Source organism: Passer montanus, unplaced genomic scaffold (genome assembly GCF_014805655.1).
Source record: "Passer montanus isolate IOZ18808 unplaced genomic scaffold, ASM1480565v1 scaffold58, whole genome shotgun sequence".
Taxonomy (NCBI): domain Eukaryota; kingdom Metazoa; phylum Chordata; class Aves; order Passeriformes; family Passeridae; genus Passer; species Passer montanus.
The window spans coordinates 1824309-1846817 of record NW_024370816.1 but is presented as its reverse complement, the minus strand read 5'-3'; the positions used below and the strand labels follow the sequence as shown (position 1 = coordinate 1846817).

The 22509-nt window shown below is 40.1% G+C and overlaps 1 long non-coding RNA gene across 1 annotated transcript in view; it reads right to left on the bottom strand.

Moving 5' to 3' along the window:
* Positions 1-10443, bottom strand: part of LOC120510465 — a 48291-nt gene extending 37848 nt beyond the window's left edge. The window contains exon 1 of the long non-coding RNA XR_005629502.1: positions 10240-10443. This is a non-coding gene — a long non-coding RNA (uncharacterized LOC120510465). The remainder of the gene's footprint in view (positions 1-10239) is intronic.
* Positions 10444-22509: the final 12066 nt, after the last annotated feature.

The following is a 22509-nucleotide window of genomic DNA, read 5'->3' as shown; positions in this document are numbered from 1 at the left end:
TGAGACCACCAGCTAAGACATTATGTAATTGCCATGGATATGAGCATTGAATGACCTCAGGTGCTGTGTGTAAATGAAAAGATTTAGTTAAAACCAAACAGAGTTGCATGTAAAAAGGATTTGTTAGCAAGTCATTTTTTTCTCTTATAAAATAGAAATTTTAAAGGAATGCTAAAATGAAAATGCTGACACAAAACAATGTTATTAGAAATATCCAATAAAATTCCCACCTTCCCATGCAACATGCTCAGTTTAAGTTTAAAATGACCATTAAAAATAATTGTCTTATGGAAGTGAATTATAGAACTTAGAGATTATTACTGTGTAAGAATGAATATATATGTCTGTAATTACCAAGCTCTTTTGATTTCAATAGCCATTCCTCTGCTTTCGAAAAATGCAATTTTGCAGCATGCTTCTATACATTGTAGCACTGCAGAGATCATTTGCTTAGCCCATCACTCTGGCTGTCAAATGTAACACCCTTTTTCTATCAGATATAAGCAGCTTGTCTTCACCTTCAAAGCCTGCACCTCATCCTACCTATCATCTCTCATGCAGGATCAAGAAATCACTTCTTTCACTGATTAGCCCATGATGCCAGCCTCCTTCACTGACTTCTTAGATTTTCAGTCGCTCAGTCTGAAGCTTTATCCCATGCCATTCCTTACATTTGGAAAGTGCTCCTTCAGACATCTGTAAAGCTACCTCCTTATCTTCCTTCTAATCTTGTCTGTGAGGTTTCCCTGCCATTATACCTTCAAAAGAAGTTTCAGAGTTTGGACTGAATTTGCCTAGTTATAATGAGCTGTTGCCAAAAAAAAAATATATATTTCTGGATCAGCTTCAAATGGAGCACTCCCAAAGATCTGAAGGTTGGTATTTCCTACTCAGATGCTACACTGTAAATTCTGCATGGTTACTGGTGCCTCATTTTTCAGAGGATGTTGCCTTGCTGTTGTTGGGCAGAAATATATTTCCATTTGAAAACATGGGATGAATATAAGGGTGATGTGTCTAGATTGTAGGAGTGACATCTGAAACAAGGGGATCATCTAGAGGGCTCCTTGGCCTTTTCCTTTACATGGCAAGTGTTTAAGATACTATTTATATTAACTAAATGAAATAGTCTTCCTTCTTCTGGACATGGGCATAACAAATTGTGCTGTACTTATGTGGAAAGACTGATGGGATATTTTTAGTTTTGGTGATGAGTTTGGGGGAAGGTGGGGGCAGAATATTGCCTCTGGCTTGTTCAGATTTCTGTTGTGGAAAGAATGAGTGGTCACAAGAAGCAGCATATTTCACTGGGTCACCATCTCAGATGAGAAGATTTTGCTTTGAAGCAATTACATTTGCATCCTGTGGCTTTGAACACATTTGCATGGTGTGCTATGTTTGTATTCCCATCTCCAGCAGCACTGACTCAGGACCAGGTCATCCCTTTACAGGAATTACCTACAAAGGAAACTGGAAACTCCATGGCACCTCTCTGTCACCCTTCCCTCCAGATGGTGCCTCCAAATCCCTTCTGAAGGCAATTGTGCAAACCAGCATGTAAGTACTGTTAGTTTCATCTCTAATTATGGTGAAGATTTTGTTTCAGGATGCTGGAAAGGTGTCTGCCTCCTTCTCTCCTCACCTGTCCCTCCTGGCACTCAGCCCCAGCCACCAGAGCACTCCCATGGCTCCTGAAGAAGCAGGAGGCACCAGTTTCCCCAAACTCGCCAATGCAGATTTTCTTGAGCCTCCTTTCTACAAGGTTTTCATCCCCCAATCCATCAGTATTTCCAACTGCTGCAGGACCAGCAGGCTCCTCCATTACTCTGCATGCAGGCACTCAGAGAAACCTTGAGAGTGCTCCATCACTGCAGAGCAGCTGGGCTCACACCTCAGCCTGGCTGAAATCCTCAGAAAAACACTGTGTGTTCAAGTGATTAGACTGTCTTCCAGAGAAGCAGGGAGTAGATCCAATTTGAAAATCTTTTAACATATGGAATAACCATTTTTAAAACACCCTTTTAGCTTGCCTTTCCATAATTTTTCAGGAGTGGATCTGCACTTTTAGAAAGTCAGGCAGCAATGGGATGTAGACAGCAAGTTATAGTCTTGGTCAGAATTTCAATCTGAAAACAACGACAGAGTTGTGCAGATTTCTCAGAAACTGAAATCACTTCCAGACTGAGCTTTTCAAGCTACGTTTCAGCATAAAACTGTACTTTTTTTAGCCAAACTATAAACCTCTGAAAATAAGAGTTTATGTGGGAAGGCCGAAGCTTTACTTATAGCACTGCTATGTCTATGGCACTCAATGATTTGATGCTGAAGGCTATTAATCCCAAAGAAAACTTTCTTGGAAGAAGTTGAACTTCAGAGGTCAATGAGATCTCAGAGGAAGCTGGACTGAAAACTGAGAAAAGCTGATTTTGTCTATGTAAATCAATTGTTACTGTTTCCTGTCTGAGAAAAAAATTAATGCAAAGATTAAGGATTTATGAACAGGAAAAGGGAGAACCTCTAAAGGTCTTGTAAGAAGTGATTAATAACATTGGGATTTTTTTAGATAATGCTATTTTAAAACCATGTTCAAAAGCCACACTGATGGTTTAAGCAAAGGATAAACTATGTTCAATTGTGTGCCCTGGTTTAATACTTGTAGTCAGTGTAAAATTGTGATACTGTTTTATAAGAATTGACCTTCACCTTTCAGCAGAATTAGGACAATAAACAGGCAATACACAAGAATTTTTAATAACATGGCCTAGAAGATTTGAAGAATTTTTTTCAATTGTATTTTGAAGCAAAAATATGTCTGACAGGTCTGTTTTGAGGGGAGCAGCAAGAGCATGAGGATGCATTAGGCAGAAGTCTTCCAGTGTAGCGTGAGAAGTTCACTCCTGAGTTACTACCAGGGATAGCCACAACCCCAAATGCCATTAAGCCCATGTGACTTAATTCCCTAGGAAGTCACCACATTATAGTTTCCCAAGTGGTCAAGACTCTGACATAGGCCTTGAATGGTTTCCTGTCATTGGAACTGAAGAATGCTTGAAAACAAAGCAATAAATCCTGCCCTTTGCTATGGACAAGTAAATGAGAGAAACTTTTTGGGAGGTTGAAAGCAAAACGTAGCAAGGAAGGCTATTCTGAGTGTTGACTAAAAGTCTTTGGGTAGACTTCAGGATCCTACTTTGTCTCTTATGAATTTAAAAAACGTTAAGTTTTTTGGTGCAGTTACAACAGACAAATTATCAATTAAAATAATAGCGATTGAGGTATTTTGAAATTTGTCTGCTTCTATTGAATTCATGCAAGTAAATTACTAGCAATTGAAGCTATATGTGGGTGGGCTTACAATCACTAATTGATCACAGCCAGCAATTAGTATGTCTCATTTAATCCATTTTCTTAATCTTGTATTGTTGTTCTGATTATTCCAGAAAAACCAAGAATTAAAAAAAAAAAGACCACCAAAATGTTTTTATGTGGAAAAAAACCAAATCCTACTTAAATGGAAGCATGAACAAATTAGTATTTATGCAAGGTTGTATAGGGGCGCTATCCAGCCAGTCTCATGGGATGTTTTACACAGCATTCCCAATGTCACATGTTCCAAAGCTTGTCCCACACAAAGTGGTGCCCCGGGCAGAGGAAGCACAGCAGATCTGTTCCTTCTCCTTCATAAATGTGGATGGGACAATAATCGAGTAAAGTGAACTGTGACTGTTGAGCATAGGAGGAAGACGTTGTATCACCTCCAAGGTATTAATCCTGAAAGTGATTAGTAAATATTTTGGGAGATGTCTCAGTAACTCATGAAGATAGATGATTCTGATCCTGTAGACATTTTCTTTGAGCTGCTAAAAGTGCCACTTGTTTAAAGTGGTCAGTGGTACCAGTTGTCTGAGTGCCACCAGTAAAGTCAAGCCTGACTTTTCCATGTAACTGCTAATTTTGTGAGACTGTTACAGCTACAAATTTTATCAGGGCACCACAAATTATGCTTCTTCAAATTATGCAGCTTCACTGTTCACAGAAGTATTTTATCATTTGAACAATCAAATTACTTCTTTTGGTTACTTTTAGTTAAATGTTTGGGATACTTTTGTTATTTTAAATTTCGAAGTTTCAGACTTTCTCTTCAGAGAAAGAGAAGAGATTTCAGTGTGTCAGCAGAACTCCCCTCTGAATGAAAACATAGTTTCCAAACCAGTTCCCCTTTTGGACAAAATTCCTCTTCTCCCAATCCTATGAATGGCACAGTGAAAGTAGAGTAACACAAATCTTGGCAAACCAGTATTTCCCCAGGAGGAGTCTCAGCCATTACGGACAGATATATAGTTTTTACATTCCGCTAAAGCCAATAAACAAAACTGTCAGGATGGCTCATCTTCTAGCAGTCTTACAAGCAAAGAAAAATTTTCAGCCATCAAAATCATTGGAGCAGTGCAGACTTTCCACATGGTGCTACAGCAGCTATGGCACTGCAAAGATCTGCCTCGCACCTTGAATTTCTTCAAGCATCTGTGACCGAATCTTCCCTTCGATGAAACAGGGATAATCTGCCTGACTCTGTTAAAAGGGCTATGGCATTTTGCCCTGGTGCTGAACAGATTATTCTGAGAAGTACAGGTCTGTATTGCTGATCCCCTTTTAGTTTCTGAAAGCTGGAAGCTCAGTTAACCAGGCTGCAGTGATGTAGAGAGCGTAAGTACCATGCACACTGACAACTGCAAAAAGCACAAATCTAGTCTCGATGTCTGTTTGACACATAAGTTTGGAACTGTATTTTTAGTAACCAGTAGTAGAGAAAATAGAAGAGAGAATATCAAAATGCTTAATCGTGTGTAGTAAATTTCAATAAGTGGTTCTTTATACACAGATTAGGACTAAAATGGTGTACAAATAACATCTATCTCAGTGCTATGGCACACATCTAAGTACACCATTTGGTGTTAATTTGGGATCAGACTTCTGTCACCACTACTTTTCCTAACACACCTGATACCTAAAAAGACAAAATAATTAAATATTTTGAATAAGACTGTAAGCACCACAAAGAATGGTTATTTATAAGCAAGTGAGATTGGGGCAGTATTTTGTGGCATTTGTTGTACTTTTGATTAATGAAAGGGAAACGAAGGTATGTTCAAATTGTATGTTGACTGCTACAGAGCTTTTCAAAGACCTCTTCTGTTTTGCTAACTCTGTTGCACACCCAGGGTTAGTATGAATTTAGTGTTTGGATGCCATAGTGTGCTCAGTGTCTCAGACTGGCTTCTGTACTAATTCCTGTCAAGCAACAATTTCATTGCTTCTTTTATTTCTTTTTTTTTTCTATGCCACAAAACTGTTCATTTTGTGCCATTCCTTTGTATTTTAGTGCATAACATCACTGAGTACATATCTTTCAGCAGTTTATGATGACAATGCTCAGACGACTCAGGGAAAAACAGAAAACAAAACCAGAAATAAGGACTTGAAAACACAGCTGGAGATGGATGTCTCTAAAAGCCAGAGAAGAAATGTGACATATGCAAACAAAAAACAGTTTAAGCTGTTCCTCTGCAAATCTTTGACTTGCACTTTCTGACTTGCTATTATTTTCCTTTAAAAGAGTTTTAGGAAAAAAATTTGATGCTTAATAAGCTAGTTCACAATAATCATATAACTAAAGTTGCATATAGAAGGTGCAGGAAACACCCAACTCTGTAAGGACAGATGTGATTTACTCATCCAAATTAGTGCTTGACTAGTTATGTCGTAAAGAGATGAAGATTTCTGATACTACATTTAATCTTTTATTCATCAGGAATGTTTTGGGTCAGTTGATTTGTTTTTACTTAAATAGGAGAGACTTTCTGGAAAGATAATAAATTAATTTAAATTAAAATTTTAAAAATAAACTCTTGTTTTGCAGCACAAGTACAAGAGATTCTGTCAGCAGCCTTCTCTACAGAAAGATGGACTTCTATCTCATAGCTGTTAAAGAAGAGAAAAATTATTAATCCCATCAGTTCTCAACACTAAAATAAGGCCTAATACTCTTTTCCAGTGATATTTTTTTTTAAATCAAAAGAAGCACTTTTTTGGCATTTTCTGTTTGCAATCAAATTCTCTGTGGTACTCTTTATGGTGACCTTTTCACTAAAGAAACACTAAAAATCATTAAAACTGATATTGTCACATAAGAGAATACAAATGTTTAACAGGAGCCCATTTGAAAATGTTTATTGTGATTTTTTTCTCCCCTCAGAGTAAAGCAATAGCATAATACCCAGCTGCATGATAATATTGGCAAGCGAGGCCATGAATTTCAACTGCAAACCCTAAACACTGAATGTGCTGTGCTTTTTAAAGAAACCCCCTTTTGTATGAGATATGTAATACCCTTTTGTCCTGGAGCAGTTTGCATAATAATAGTTTTCTTTACTTATTCGCTGTCATGTGACGGAGCTGCAAAGTGAGCTACACAGCAACAGCATAAAAGACAATTTTCCATTTTTCTCTAATTTTTCAGAGATTTTCTTGTCTTTTAAATGTAAATACTTCTATCTTCAGAGAAGATATCTAGTTATAAACATTCCAGTCCTATTTGTTACTTTTCTTAATATCTACCAAACTATTTGTGCTTTTCTTTTTCATAAGAAACAGGAACATTATTTCCTTTGCATTCACTCCTGAAGAGCCTGAAGCATATTCGGAAAATTGGCATATGATCAACTGGTGTAAATCTGTTCAAAAATACCTCACTTAAGAATCTAACAGTAAATTTACTTGATCAGAGTAGTCAAGAAAAATTTATGTTACTAACTGTATAATTTCTATCAGAGTTGTGCATGTGTTAGACTGTGCCACTGAGATGAAAGACAATACCTGACTGAAGAGCTGTCTTAAAAAACTAGATATCTAGGGTACATCTGAGCATAAAATAAAATTGTAGAAATTTTCTGATGAGATTTCCTATATAATTTTTTTAAATATTCCTCTTGGGCTCTTCAGTGTGTTCTGGTCTGAGTAGTAAGTAAGGAGTACAAAGGAGATACAATTGCATTGAAGTGAGCTCAGTCTCAGTCACAATGAAATCTAAGAGAAGGACTAAAGGCAGGGAAAGTTCCTCAGCTAATGTACAGTAAACTAGCCATTATTCTAACTGCTGCTAGCAAAAGATTTTTCCTTTGAAATCAGCAGAATTATGCCAAGTTTCTCTAGTTGTGACTTTGGCCATAAAATTACACATTGTTTTGAACCTCTGGCCTGTAAGCACTGCAAAGGGACCATTTCCAGAAAATCCCTACAAAGTAACAAAGGAAAGCAATGCTGTTACCCATTACCTCAAATTCAGAGTGCAGAGAGAGTTCATAATCTTACTAGGAAGCATTTAGAGGTTCGCAAATTGAAAAAAAGTCAAAACCAACTGAGTTAGATTATTTTGGAGAAGTTCACAAGGTGGATGAACATATAACAATACAGATAAGAGGAGATAAGAGCACTGCAAAGAATACCCAGGTAGAAAATAAAGCCTCCAGAGCCCCAGTAAATTATTTTACAGCTCCACATATTAAAATAAGAGACTATTAGACACAGACATCCTTCAAAATTTAGATTAATAATCAGCATATCACTTATAAAGCAAACATATTTTACTGTTTTCTAAAATATCTAAGACCTGTCTTTGCCAAACAGCTCAACAAGAAATGCTCACAGCTCCAACCAGTAGAAATTAATACCAGAGACAGGAATCCTATCACTGAAGCCATGAACACACTCCAGGTAAGACAGTATTATAATGATTTTGTGTACTGTAAATCTTTTAATCTCGACTCTCACAATTGAGCCATGGGGTTCTGTCCTCTGAGAAATAGGAGTTGCTTTATATCAGTTGGATACAAGACACTCTTAATGCACTGCAGGCTGAACAACATGTCTTACACCCTGTGTTAGTGGCAGAGAAATATATTAGCTTAGATCATTCTCTTTGCCTGGAGGCCCTGAAAGAAAGTGTTTCAGGAGGAAAAAGTTCAGTGGAGCTTTCTGAAATACTTTACAAGAAAGGTACAGCCCATCCTTTACTTATTATGTCATTATAAGGCACTCTGAGGTTTTTTAGGAGTAAGTTCTTGTGACTCATAGTCATCATATACCTGTCCTTGGGATACTGCTCTTTTTGGTTTTTTTATACCCACTTTACTTGTTCCACTCCCCCCGTTTCTGGGGTTCTGTGATTTTTTTTTCTGCTTCCTAACAGATGTAGCAAGAACCTTATGTACTCACCAGTTTCTTTTTTAATTTCTTAGAAGTGTTGAAGTTTTTGTTCACAGAACACTGAATGAGAATTAAATTTTTCTGTTAAAAAATACCACAATTTTTCAAATATGTCATTTTTATGTGACTATTTTAAAGTGATGCAGATGGCAAAAAATTGGAGGAATCAGCCATGGGCTTGTTTGATTTTCTGAAACAACTGTTGCTTAGTTTGTGAGGTAATGAAGTCTCTACTAAAAGCACTACATTCACCTTTTTTCTATTAATAATAGTCATTCAGATGATTTGGCAAGTCCATCCAGGTATTGCATGGTGTGCAGCCTTTTCTGACACTTTGATACAAGTAATTTTTATTACATGGAAAGTATAAGTCCATTCCTGGCAAGCATAATTCAGTTTGATCCTGATACTGTGCATTTGGACTTGGAAAAGCAAATCTTCCCTAGTGCTAGCTGCAGTGGGTAGTGCTGCAAGCAAATGACACACTAACACAAATTTACTTCTATTCTCTTCCTGTGACAACTCACTAAGAATGCACCTCCAAGGAAGATGAGCTTTTTCACTATTTTGTGGCATCTGTGCACGAAAATCACTGCAAATAGTCTTCTGGTGATCCAGTCACTGAGAAAGACTCCCAAACAGCCAAGACCTGAGTCTAAATGAACTTAAAAGCTTATACTATGTTCTTTGGTTATGTGTGCTCTGAAACAAAAGGTTTATTCTCACATGTTGGCATGTCTTTATTGGCACCATTTATTTACTTTTTATAGGAGTGAGAGCATGACTACTTTTATGCCAGCACATTTGATTGTGTATGACTGACTTTGACACTTACAGGGATCTATTGTTGGTTAGGAGGAAAAAAATTTCTGTAGAGTGTTTAGTTAACTCTTCGCTGGAGTTAAACAAGACATATTTTTAGAAATCTCTTAAGGGATTATTTCTAATGGCACCATTGGGACCCTTGCTTTGCTTATAAAAATATATGTGAATTTATAAAGGACAATGATACAATTATCCCAATTATAGCTTCAGGAAAAACCATCACACCTCTTTCAGAGGAGGTGCACAGATATGGACAGCAGCATATTTTACTGTTCCATGGGCAGACTGGCTTTTATTTTCAATATGACACATGTTGTTCTACCACTTATGATGATCAAAATTAATTCCTTTTAAATCAAGATACTGTATTTCCTAAGTGGAATTAGTCCTTATTCATGTGAGTACAAGACAAAGAATATTCTTAGCCAGGATTTTAATATTGCCTGTGATGAAAATCTGCATGCTTGAAGTCTCTCAGAATACTTAGATCTTTGAGAGACAGACTCTCAAAGTCTGTTCCAGTTTAATCCAAGAAATTGCAAACTCAGTCTCATTGTAACAAAAAACTTATATTCATGGGCCCTTTTTTCTTTTCTAGATTAAGAGTTCTGTCCTCTACATTCCCATTAAGCTTTTCTGCAAAGTCCTTTTAGAGCTGAATAAACCTTGTTAATGTTGTTAATTACATGCTATATTAAAAACACATCTGGAAATCACATTTCTCACAGGTTTAATTAGTAACAGTTACTTGACTCCCCAATGAGCTGCTTATGAAGATGGAGGGACTCTCAGATGGACAGAACAGAAGTTTGAGCTGAAGAGGATCTTTTTTAAAGATCCTCAGTTCTCCCAACATCTTTGTGTATATCAACCTGGGGTGTGGCTGTCCTTCTTTACACTTGGTGTCAAGCATGAATGACTGTAACAGCACATCCCCTGACAGTGAAGTGCTCCCTCAGTAGATGTGAGCTTATTGTCTGGGTCCTGTTGCTAGGAAAAGCAGCTGATCAGGGGGCCAGCATGGCAGCCAGTTGATGTAATACATGCTTGATAAAGCTCTTATCAGAGCCTTGCACGCTTTCAGGAATGCTCACGATCAGCTGGATTTATCAATATGAAAAAGCCCCATTCTTTCTTCATTTCACTCACCTGTTGGAAGCTGGCCCCACAGAGGCTTGAAATCACCAGTGTCACCTCCTGCTCCTCCTGCCCATCACACAGTGGCTGAGGACGCAGCCAAGGGAATGCCATGGCAGGAGTGTTTTCCCTCTGTAGCTGTTGTGGTGATGTGAGCAAGGCAGAGTGCTCTGAGCTGCTCTTCTCCAGCCCTGCAGCTCCTTTGAAGGCCTCTCAGGTGCTCCCTGCAGTGAACCATCTCACTCTGGCAGAAACAGAGGAAAAAAGGCCATCAGAACTGAACTGGGGACAAGTCCCTGGCATAATGTTCAATTGCAATTTTCTCTTCCCAAGCTTTGGGAGGGGACCACATTCAGGGAGGAGGAGGAGGATGATTTTATTTAGCCACTAGATACTTTTGATTAATGTAAGAATATGAAATCAAATGCAATCCATTATGTTTTATAAAAACTCCCATGTTAATTATTATTAAGCAAGTAATGTCAATTCCTTATGTGGCAAACAGTTTCCATCAGTCAAAAGGGAGTATTTCTTTAACAAAAATTACATTATTTTCTCTGTATTTCTAAGAAAGATGACCAAAGGAAAGCCTTTAATCTTGGAGAAAAATCTAAGGGAAGTGTTTGCTAGATACATTAGTGACTTGCTGATCCATGATTTAACATCACTGCTCCTTTTTGCAGCTGCTGTGTAAAATGCAGATTAGCTCTCAGATACCTTTCAGAAAGGATTTGATGGATGGCCCTGGGTTGCCCTAGCAGCCCCTACCCCCTTAAGCTGAGTGATTATTGAAGCAAAGGGGTGGCACTTCCCTTAGCCAACCTTGGCAGTCTCTATATACCTGGGCACTTTCTGGCCTTTCAAATGCACTGGGGTGCAACTCAAAACTCCCTGATACTTGCTCTTCTCTGAGGGGGAGGGATCATTGAGGGGATATTGCTGTACTGGAGACAGGAGCAATTACAGGCTTTCAAAATTTGATGGAATGATACTGGGATAAGTTATTTTGTAAAAATGTAAACAATGTGAAAAGGAGAAGGTGATGTGCTGGTTACCCTCAAGTAAGTGAAGCTTTCCTGTAAGCAACAAGTTCTACAAAGGCATGCTGGTGAGCCTCCAAAACTGACTGAGAAATAGATTTTAACAACTGCCAGTGCAAAGTTTGTAACTTCAAAGACGTTGGGCATATTTGCTCGTGCAAAGTTTTGTATCCTCATGTCTTTGGTCTACTGAACCAGCCAGTCTGCTGCTAGTGGAATAATTATAGGCCTGGGGTTTTTGGTTTTTTGGGGTTTTTTTTGGGGGGGTGGGGGAGCAGGGAAGGGGGAGGTTGTTTGGTTTTTTATTTTATCAAATACATCCGTCTCAGTCGTGAAGAGTTGGCTGGAACATGGGGGGGTGGGGGAGCAGGGAAGGGGGAGGTTGTTTGGTTTTTTATTTTATCAAATATATCTGTCTCAGTCGTGAAGAGTTGGCTGGAACAAGAACTGTGGAATATTTGGGTTTACTAATAGCTTCATTAAAAAGCACCACTATGGTATCAATTTTATCAGGGATAATTCTGTAACTTGGAAGATCCTTTGTAACCTTAGGAAGGTTCACAGAGTACAGCAGGGGACAGAGCAGAGGAAATCAAGCAAAAAGTGCAGATGCACCCAGTACAATTGGGGAGGCTACAGCAGCTGGATATTGCATTCTGCTGATTTGCAAAGGAACCAGTTTATATACCAGCTTAAAGACAACTTAGTCCTCTGTCACAGGATATCTGCTTCCTGCAAACTGACTCTATCCTTGCTTTTCACTTACAGTCCTGACCATTGAACCATTGTGGTTTAGTTATGCAAAACTGGGGATGAAGATTCAAGATATTGCTCAGATTGTTCTGCAATAAATTCGTCTGATTCAGCAGTGTCAGCAGGAAGGAGCCCATGGATGCCAAACCCCATCTCTGCAGCCAGTTGGGCCATCACGTGAAAGCAGGATTCTTGCTTCTCCATCACTCACCTCTGTTGTCCAGGTGATTTTTTGGATGTGTGACTGTTCTACTTGTCTTTGATTTCCCATTTATACTTCTTGCTAATTTCTTCATGGCTTGCAGAAGGCATTAATGTCTTCTCTGCCCCTGCAGTCCCCACTCACATAAAAGCTTCACCACAGTATGCCCTTTTATACCTTAGTCATTCTTGCATACTGCTCTACAAAGGGCATAGCTGATCCTGGGAAATCTTTTTCTCTGGCATGCTGATGTATAGTGCTTAATGTATTATCAACAACGGCAGAGCTGCCTCAGGCAACTCCAGCAACACAGAAAGCATAGGGGGTTTTATACAACAGTTCTTTCAGAAAAAAAAAAAAAGTGTATAACCCACACAGAAAACTTTCTCCCTTTGGTTTCCCACAGGTCGAAGCAGCAGTTGATGCTACACAGAAAGACAAGCCAAGGAGACCTTGCTCAGGTAAATCAAACCTGAAAGCAGTGGTAACTATGCTGGAGTTTATTTGTGCTGTCCGTTCATGTAGCACTGCAGGAGATTCACACAGCATGTACAGAAAGCAAGTTCTAGAAGGGACCCTAAAGGGCAACCCTGCCCTCATTCAGGGCTGTGCTGTACCATGCACTCCTGCTACTGCATTTGCATGAGAAAGCAAGAAAGCCTTGCTGAAAGGTTGCACGTGCTAATTAGTTTAGGGAAATAGAAGGAGGCATTTCAGAAAAACTTCACATGCCTTGCACACAGTGCAGGTCATCTTGCATTTACATTTGAGCTCCTACAGTTGAAAGATGTCTCAAGTCTGAGAGACAGGGATGCTGTCCCAAACAGATTTTTAAGTTGTTTTTCTTTTTGAAAAGTCCAAAGGGAGTGTTTTTCTTGACAAACTGTTGACAGTTCTGTAATTCTGGGCATTATGAGTGCTAGCATAAATCCCATACATGTGTTTCTATATTGAGAGTCCAAACTAACCTCATTCCCTGATCACAATGTAAAGAATTATTCAGGATTCAGAAAGAAACCAATCTTTCAGTGAGTTTCACTTAATTTAGAAGCTTGCACTGAATAGGAATTTTTAATCTGTTTGAAATCTCCTTTCAAACTGAGCTCTAGCTATAACCAATCCTTCTGACTAGCTGGGTATAGCTGGAGTGCCAACAGTTAGAAATACAAGTGCACAGTGCTCTTCTGTCCTGACAAGAAACTTGAAATCTCTGTATTCTGGAACTCAGCCAGAAATGTTCTTGCATGCTTTCTCCTCTCCTGACCTCAGCTGTCACAGTGGCCCCCAGCACCCCACAGGAAAGCATCTTGGTTTTCCATCAGACTCCATTTTGATATATCAGGGAGATTAAGAATACAGGTTTTTCAAACGTGCAGTGCTGCATGTGTTTTGTCTGTATTTCTACTATGCCATGTGTACACATCACCATCTAGGAAACTGGTACAGATATTTGTTAGAGCTAAGGGAAAGGAAGGGTTTATGAATTACATCTTTTTCAAAAAGAGACCATGCAGAATGCTGCTCAAATTGCTCACATGGCTGAGAGAGGTATTTGGTAGGCCACTGTTGCATGGCAGAAGCTGTCCTCCCACATCCTGGACAAAGCTTATACTTAGAAAATTACACAGTGAAAATGAATCTGCAGCTGACCATTTAATCCATTTTCATTTTTTTTACAATGCCTGTCCTTCTTTTACCATGGTGAACAGAGGCAAACTCGGGCACTGCAGTGGGAGAGAGCAGTGTTTAATAGGACAGAAAACATGCCACCAGTCACGTACTTCCCCTTTACTTGTTTTGTGGGTGGGGGCTGTCCCTCTTTTTGCTATTTCTTTTACCCTGAGCTCAGAAGTCAGTATGAGCAGCAACAGTGCTCATACTCACAAATGTGCTAAGGAGGAACCTCTTGGGATGGCTTCTCAACATGCTTTATCTTTTGCTGACAAATTGGTGTCAAGGCCAGAACTTAATGAAGTCTTCAGAGAAAATTTTTCAGCAATTCTGGGGATCTCAAAGGTGTGGACCTGCAGTAAAACCAGAGTAACACAATTTATCTACTTTTGCTTGTCTTTTGAAAGGCTGAAAATTCAGCTTTGCAGAAAATTGTAAAATCACCTTTCTAGCTGCACCCACTTCATTATTTTTCAGGTTTCCTTCCATTCTAAAAAACGAGCCCAGGTCACTTGCTTGGAATAATTTGAAGTTAATCTCCCACTGATGCCTTCAAGCTTGAAAGCTTCATGAGCATCTCTGCTCCACCCCTCAAGAAAATTACCTGAACAAAGCTGTCCAGACATGGATTGTCTGTGATTCAACTTCCCTCTGCACTGTGGAGTGTCACCAGGTAGGTGCCACTCTTTTTCCAGAAGGACAGTAACAAAGTTTGCTCCCCTGTGTGTTGAAGAAACTCAGGAGACAAGATGTCTTCCCAAAGCACTCCATTTCCAGTGCTGGACTCATGTTCCTGTCACCACAGAGGGCTTCCAATGCTTGGGTAGGAACTTTTATGGGATTGGCTCATGTACCACAGAACTGGCTTGCTTCCCTCATTCAGATGTAGCAGGAAAAGCAAATGGGCAGCACCTTACAGGGCTGTTGAAGATTGGGACAATAGTTGTAGAAATGGGGCTTTCTAAGGTAAGTTAGTTTTCCTGACCATTAGCAATTTTGAGGGAAAATATAAACAATGTCTTGACTCTGGAGATATTAATGTAAACTTGCCAAATTTGCTTCTTTCTACTGAAAAATATGTGGGTAGAAACATTTTTCTTAATTGTAGGAGTTAAGGGGTTTTTCTCCATATGAAAACAGATAAGGTTTTCAAAGGAATTGGTAGTACTAATCTCCTGGTAGAAAAACACCCACTTACTAAAATCAGAGGCCCATTGGCCATCTCAGTCCACAGACCAGGAACTGACAACACAACTGAAATCAGCAATGTGCTGTCTGATAGAATTATATACATATGGAAACAGAAGTTCCATATGCTGCTGCTGCTGCTGAGCAGGAGCTGGGGAGCACTGCCTTCCAGCACCCCAGAAATCAGGCTTCTGGCTCTGAAGGACAGACCTCAGCTGGCCACAATCAGCAGGAGGTGCAGATTCACTCGCATAAACACAGGCAGTGATCTTTGAAAACTGCTGCTCTCAACTGCCTCATTTGCACCAGCAGTAAAACAAGGCAATGGAGTTAGTCCTGGCTGGTGAGGAGACAGGTCCTACATGTAAGTCCAGCTCTGCTACTGAAGAAGTGTTACTTGCTCAGATGTGACGGGAGGAGGGCTTAATTCCTGCTCACACCTCTTGTTTAACTTGCATAAATGCACAGTGGGTCTTTGTAAATCACCTTTACTAGGTGTATTTTCTCCCTTAAAATTTCATGTTGTAATGAATAGTAAGAAAGCCAGATGTGCTGTTACAATGAGAGCATTTTAAAGAGGCAGATGTTCTGGTACGCTCTCAGGTCAGGACATTTCTGGTTTTTTGGTATTGTTTCATTACTTAATGTCAAGGAACTTGATTTTCTCAACATCATCAGGAATTTTTTATTAAACAGGCAGTTGGATGCAAGTAAATGCTAATCTGCAGCACCAATTCCTTTCTTCTGATTCCTATTCTGCTTTTATACATAGGACCTGTGCAATTAGACTTTTACATTAAACAGATTCTTTCTTTGAAAGCTTACTTAGCTTTCAAATTTAGATTTTAAGAAAACATAGAAAGAATGAAATTAAATGTTTCTTTTGGATAGCACACTGACAAACAAAAGGAAATCCCTTGCTGCAGGATATTGCAGTCACAGGTCACAAATGTTTAAGCAGGAGTTACTGCCATCCAGAGGAGAAAAGCCATACAAAAAGTCGTATTTCATGATTCTTTAAGCATAGAAAGATGGACCTAAATGGTTGGTTCAGTTTATTTCAGATTAAGGAATCAAAGAATACAAAAATATTATAGATGTGCCCAGAGGTATCTGTGACAGAAAGCACCCAGGACCCCCAGGAGCTGCTAAATCAGGGACTGGGAGATGCTGTGGGCTGAAGGGATTTCTCACAGCTCTTAATAACCGAAGTAGCAAGAACAGTGTGTCCAGCTCCGGAAAAATGGTCCCTCCCTCTTCAACCCTCCTGTCCCCCAGAAACTGACAAAAGCACAGCAGGAAACAAAGAAATAAGTCATTTGGGGAAATAGAAAAGGGGAGAATGGGAAGATCAGCACGTTTTGAAACTGAACAAAAATAGAAGTTCTTAGCTGAAGGAGGAAAAAAAATCTGAGGGGAAAAATATATTTGAATTTAGTGTCTTTTTTGGGCAGCCCGTGGCCAGTCACGAACTGTAGAAAACCCAAGAAGGGCAGTTCATTTTGGGCAAAAATCAATAATGAAAATCTTCCTAGGACAGGTCTTTTTGAATATCTTATAGAAATTGTAGCTCGGGATCCTTCTAAGCTTTATTTCTTCAATACCTTTTCTTCATCGGGAGCTAACGTCCAGGTGCTCGTGTCTCTCCACGCTGGATGAGAGAAGGGGCCGCGGCCGTTCCCCATTCCCTTCCTGAGGGGCCGAGCCGGGGCGCGCGGGCCGGCAGCGCCCCCTGCCGGCCGCAGCGCTCCCAGCCCCGCCTGCGCTCCCGCAGCGGGACGGGAAGGGATGGGAAGGGAAGGGATGGAGCCGGCCCGGCCCGGCCCCGCCCCGCGGGAGCCGCGCTGCGCCGCAGGGACCGGGCCAGCTCGAGCGGCCCGAATGCAGCGGATGGAAGGGGCCGCTGGGCCAGGGCGGGTGTGCTCCCCGTACCTGCGCAGAGCTGGGGAAGCGCGGCTTTGGCCGGAGCCGTGGCGTCACGGCGGAGGCGGGAGATGCTGAATTCCCGATGTAAAGCTGCAGCACCTATGGCTGCTTTGCCGTTGTGCTGCTGAGCACCAGGGTGTGCTGGCCCTCCAAAAGATCATCACAAGGAAGGGGCGCTTTAGGAGGGAAAGTTTCCCCATCGGAGGTAAATTCTCTTGAATGTTACACCGTGTATTAAGACACCTACTTAGCTTTCCCCGTCTAATTTGGCCCACAAAGGTAGCAGACATCTACCCCAGGGAGCAGAGCAGAGCCCAGATCCTCTGTGAATGCAACCATCTATTAGCAGAGGCTTCCTCATGCTTCGTCTGCAAACAGTGCCAAGCCCCGATAAACAAATTAATTCTTTCCTCAAGGGGCTCTGCTTAATGGAGGGACTTTCAGAAGACCCCCAGCAATATGCTCGCCCTGCCCCAGATTTATTTGTTGAGGTAAGAGGGAGGTCAAAAGCACTGAGCCTTCCATTTCAGTAAGTTATGTGCCCAATGACCTGCTGTAGGAAGAACTATTGATCTCTGCTTATAACTCCTGGTAAGAGTCCTGTACATATCGACAGTCCTGGAATGCCCCACGTTTAAATACTAGAAGTGCCAAAGACAACCAAGCAAGTATTTTAGCTTGCTGTCTGCAAACTTTCCTTCTGACAAAATATTTCTGGTTCAATTGTTTCCAATGACATGTAAGAAAGCTGAAGTTTTATTAGTTTTATTAGGTTTTATTAGTTTTTATTAGTAGGCCATGCTACCTACTCCTCCTGTATAATGCTGAAACTTGAGGTGAAGGAGGAGCCTTTCCATTACTAAATAGTTTGTTGTCAATAACATCCATAGTTTATTAAAAAGTCCATCAGAATACCCTGTTGATTTCACTCAAATTCCAGCCCACAGAAATTTAATGAAGTTGGGTGAGACAGGACAAGCCCCATGGTTTTTGCCGCTGTGCCAGTTACCTTCGGTATAGCATCGTGCCATCTCCAGCTCCATCACAAGATGATTTATGTCAATAGCATGTGAGGAGCAATTGCCCTGAGAGGCAACAGATAAACACAGAACAGCAGCATCCAAGAAAAGCAGAGCACAAATCACTAACTATTGTTTCCAATTAGGGAAAAAAATGCATCATGAAGAGCCACATTTTACAGAGCTAAAATGATTTTGCATTTAATGTGGTCTATTTTTTAAACATTATAATCCAAATAAAACAGAATTTAGAAATCTGTTTTAAAAGCTGAAAGAAGCACTGCTGAGATTTAAAGAGGTGTATGGGCAATATTGGATATAATTTTCCACCACGTTCATCGAACCAAATCCATGTAAACTTTGAATAAGTTTGGCAAGAGCCATAGTGGTTTTGGTTTTACTGCCATATAATGGAAGAAGTTCCTTGTGCATTGGCTATCCCTTTGTAATGGGCAATATCACTGTGGTAAAATGTGTTTATGTGTCTTAAGACAATCAGGAATCAAGGGAATTCTTTGAAGACAATTTATGGTAATTTCATGACTGTTTGTTATGCTGCCTGGTCTGCATAGCTGCCTACATGGGGAGGTGCCAATGAAAGCAGGCAGTATTAGGTGCTGCCAAATGAAATCATCACCTGCCTTCGTGCCCCTTCCCAAAGCCTGCTGCTCACAGGCAGCCTTCGGCACATAAACAAACGGATAAATCATCTTGCCAGCTCAGAGGGTGACAGTGAAATTAGAGTCCTTCTCTGCTCAATGCAACAGTTTAGTCATTTGAGACAGGAAATCACTTTGTGTTGGGAAGCGGTACTGGGTAAATCTCAAGCAGTTTCCAGAGCAGTCAAGGGCTCAGGTTGCAGAAGGAACAATGTGATTATGACAGCCAGGAAGCAGAACAGGACGAGTTCCAGCAAAAACTCCACAGAATGTAATAGCAAATGTTGCTCTTGGTGTAGCTCTTTAATTGGTCATTCAAAAAAATATACCAAGAGTCATTCTACAAATACAATAAACTCCTGAAGCTGTTTCTATAGGATTCTATTCAGTGTGGTAGGATTTTCCTATACAAATACTTGTCTGTGCCCTGCATCACCCTGAGCACAGTTCTACAGAAGTTTCTGCACAAATAATTATGTCAAGGAGAAGATACAGAGAAGTTCATTTTCTCTCCCACCATCATCAGCTGCAGTATCTCGCTATCAGTGAAAGCTGGCAGAGGGATCAGTGACAAGCTGCCAAGAGATAAGGAAGACACAGACTGCTCAGGAGAACTTTGAGAAGTATCTCCTGTGAAGGATCTGCTCCAGAGCTGACTTAGATTCCTCTTTGTCAAGGCAGAGGCTAAACTTTGGAGTGGTGTCAAGTCTATTTTTATGATACTAAGATCTCCCTGGTAATTTATGAGACTCTCTCTTTGGATTTAAATTATCTCTTCAGGAAGTGTGGGTTATAGATCAGTCATTTTAAGCCAGCTGACCTCAGTCACCTTCAGTGACAGGTAAACTCAGCTTAAAGTGAAAGGATCCCTAGGGTCAGTGGTTTCTGAAGGGGGTGGGGATGTGCACTATCAGAATACTCAAATAAGAAAACATGATGCAAAGTGAGGGCATTCCCTTGCAGCAGTGCTGCAGACAAAAACCACTAAACTAATGAAAGAACCATTGACATTTCATTCCAGAACCATTAATGCTTCCCAAATGGTCCAGAATTAAGTGGAATTAAATTCAATAGTGAATCCCACTTTATATGATTATACAAGGCATTAATAGAAATTACCTACCTTGTGAAAAAGCAGCTAAGCAGTATCTGAGACATTTGAGTTACTCACAGCAGACTTTTAACAATTGCCTGAAAAGGTGCTGCCTTTTGTACAGGTCATTTGTAGAGTTTCATACATTTTATATCTGTTTTACATGGAAGAATTCCATGTCAAGCTAAAATGCTTGCTTCAAATATTCAGGGTGAGTTCATTAAATTCACAACAGCAGTCAGGGGTGAAAAAGCCACTTGTCAAGCTCAGTCTGCTCATCAATCCACCTGCTGCTCTCCTGTGTGTCTGCTGGGCAAGGAAGTGTTCCAGTGTTTCCTGTGGCTTTGAAGGCTATAGTGAGGCAGCAAAGTGCCAGGAATGCTAGAGAGATTGTGGAAGGCAGTAAACCACACAGTGCATTTCTGGAGTGAGTTTTCTAAGTAGTTTATGGTTTTAAAACTTGAGGCTCCATCCACATTGCAATTTAAGCATTTGTAGCTATTCTGAACAAGGGAGAAATTAGGAGATGCTGGATTCTATTACAGGAGAGTTCTTTGATGCCCTTTTCAAACACTATCCAGATACTCCATCTGAAGCTTTCATTTAGAATAAATACTACAAAGGATTAGCTATTTGAAAGAAATTAAAAGGATGGAACATTTTCTTGGCTGTTAGACATCTGAGAAATCCAGAAGCGGATGATGCCAGACTATCTGTCATATGTGTACTTCCTGTAGCCTTACTCTCCTGAATGAAATGTGGTTACCACAAGAGATATTTGCAATTGAGAAGGAGAGATCAACTAGATTTGGCTTTCCTAAATATGGTCTGTCTCTTAGAAAGTGTTTTACAGTTTCTGTTACAAATTTGAAGGAAAGGTTTTCTCATTAACAATTGTCAGGTTACATTTTCAGCACAGAAGAATTAAGGATATTGGGGTAAGTTTCAAGCCCCCATTTTAGAGTTTTAGGCAAGCACTTTCATCAACTGATTGGAATGACGCCACAGGCACCCAAGATACTTATGGGACCATTTACAAATGTGCTTCTATTTAATCAATCCCTGAAGTAAAAAAAAAAAAAAAAAAAAAAAAAATCAAAGTGCATTTGCATACCCAATTACGAAATATATGTTTAATACATGTTTTAGAAGCTATTATAAATAGTAAATATGTCATTCAAATATTTAAAAATAAGACCAAAATTGCATTTCTTTAAAACTTAATAACAGTATGGGAAACCTTTGTGATTTCTTTAGGTCAATTTTAGATAATTTAGGTTGAAAAAAACTTCTCTGGGTGGTCCGATCCCCTTCTGAACACAGGTGTCATTACTTTAAGTTGCTCATGCTGTGACCAGTCCAGTTGAACCCTCCAAAGATGGAAATTCTGCAAGTTCTGCTTAGTGCTGATTGCTGCAATGTATTGGTAAGAAAGCAATCCAGGCAAAATGTTCTCCACTTTTCTGAACACAATAGGAAATGTTCCACTTTCTATCCAAGGACGTTCTCACTGAACTTTTTGGGTTGCATATAATACCTTTCAGGAGTCAGGCAACACAGCTTGTATCTGGGGGATCTAACAGATGTCTAGAGGTGCCTCCTCCATTTAGGCTTGCATGAGCCCACTGTGGAAGGGATTACTTAAGTAGCTTAGGATTCAAAAGTTAGCACAGTAAGTAAAATCTTTCCATTACTTTGTGATTTATGGCTGGTTTGTTCGCTTGTTTACAAAATTAATTGGGGTTTTTTTTCAGTTAAATCTCTTGTAGGCTTATTGGGGAGGCAACAAAAATCTGAGAATTGTCACTATCACCAGTATTTTAAAATGGTCCCTTAAAAAGTGTGCAGTGATTTGACTCATATGTTTTAATAAATTCTGGAAGCTCTAACATCACTACTAGAATTACTGGTAGACCTTCTGAGTGTGCACATCCTCTGTGAGTTCACAGCCCCTGTGCAGACCTCTGCAGAACTGGGGAGCAGAGCTTTGCCTCCTCCCTCCTGACCTGTCCTGCCTCCTTCAGCTTCCATCACTCTTCCATGCAGAGCTCAGGCCAGGAGAGCCAAGGAAGCACTTGTGAATATTTGTGTGGCAAAATGCTGCTTTCAGAAACATCCATCAGTGACACAGATGATCCTTTCTGTTTTGGTCCCAGTTACTTGCAGAAGAGAGGTCTGGATCCAGACAAGTGCTGGGAGCCTCTTCTTCCACCTTCCTGGGATACCAGGGCAGCACCAGGTCAGATCTCCTGCCAGAAGTGAACATGGGGCGTTTTGTTTAAGCTGGGAAGCTGATAGTGTTGAACCCATCTATTTGAATAAACCAGCTGGCTGTCTTCTTGCCATCTCTGATGTAAATCTATATGGTATTGTGAAACTTTATTTATTTTAAGCTTGCAATATTTACCAAAGCAAACCAAAAGGGTTCTTTCTAACTTCCATAGCATTTTTTCTACTGAGGTATTTTTTTGAAAGATATGTTCATGTATAATTAAATGTGGCTTGCTTAAACCTTTGCAGTTGGTAGCTTAATATATGTTTTGTTGTGCTTTGAGTACAAAGGCTATATTATGCTTTTGTTGGCATCCTTGCTGGTTAGAATGCCAACTGCATAATTTTGTTCTCTGCTCTATGTCAGAATTCAAGTGCCGAGGGCTCAACAGGTGGTGCTGGGATAAAGTTCTGGCAAATCAAATAGGTAATGTGGTTATTTCTTTTGTCAAATTATAAT